Source organism: Trematomus bernacchii, unplaced genomic scaffold (assembly GCF_902827165.1).
Source record: "Trematomus bernacchii unplaced genomic scaffold, fTreBer1.1, whole genome shotgun sequence".
Classification (NCBI taxonomy): domain Eukaryota; kingdom Metazoa; phylum Chordata; class Actinopteri; order Perciformes; family Nototheniidae; genus Trematomus; species Trematomus bernacchii.
This window is the reverse complement of record NW_022987839.1, coordinates 4791999-4793200: the sequence shown is the minus strand read 5'-3', so window position 1 is coordinate 4793200 and position 1202 is coordinate 4791999.

The following is a 1202-nucleotide window of genomic DNA, read 5'->3' as shown; positions in this document are numbered from 1 at the left end:
GGCTGCTGCTATCTTGATGAACTTGCTCTGTAGCGAGCTGGTAGGAACAATAACGCTGTATCTCTGGACTCAGAACACTGAGCGAGTGGGAAAGATCAGGATGCGATAGTTTCTAATAAGTCATGTTTTTGTTCCTCAGCCTCTCATTTCCTTTATAATTCTCTTCTATTTTGTTTTGCCAAGGTTGTTTCGAGGTGACTGGCTGCGGCCTGAAGGGAAGGTTGAAACATTTATAAACCCATAAAAAGCTTCACACATTTCCATCAAGCCTTCTCCCGATGTTTGGAATGAATACAAGAGCCGTAAGCAGTGCTGGTTGTAAAAACAAAACAGTTTCACACATGGAAACCGCCATTATTAAGTATTTACTGCACTTACAGTTTTCCAACCCTTATTCATACAAGAAGAAACACATGGTGGACCTACTATGCTCATTTTCAGGTTCATATTTGTATTATGTTCCTCTACTGTGACATGCTTTAATGTTCAAAAAGTGCTTTCTTATTTATATGAAAACTCATTTTTTTATAGCGTTATTATCACGTGACCTCTTGACTCCAATCAATGTGGAATTGGAATTGCAACACTGGACAAGGAGGACCAACCTTTTTTTAAATAGGATTTTGGTGCTTTTGCTATTTTTAATGAATATTTAAATGAAAATTCAGGTTTTTTCTTGATTGAAAAGTCTTTATAATTGTATGTGTTTCAATGCCTCCCAATCATTGTTCAACTCATCCACACACAGCCATGTCACTTTCTTAAAAGCATAGATAAGTACATTTACAAATCACAGTTACAGTTATCCGTGTGTTATATAGATAGATAGATAGATAGATAGATAGATAGATAGATAGATAGATAGATAGATAGTACTTTATTGATCCCAAATTGGGAAATTGTTGTTGTTACAGCAGCATAAAAGGCATGTTACAATAAAACAAAACTACAAAATATACAAGAATAGAAAGAAAAATAAAATAAAATATAAAATATACATGCAGATATTATATATATATATACAAATATATATATATATATATATTCAAAATATATGGAATATGGAGTTTAAATATTGAACAGATTATAGAGTAAAATGAACAACGTGGTTTAATTTCTAGAGAAACTATGGAGCAGAGAGTTCTCTTCCAGCCAGAGGTGATTTATTGTACAGAGTTATTGCAGTGGGCAGGAATGTTTTC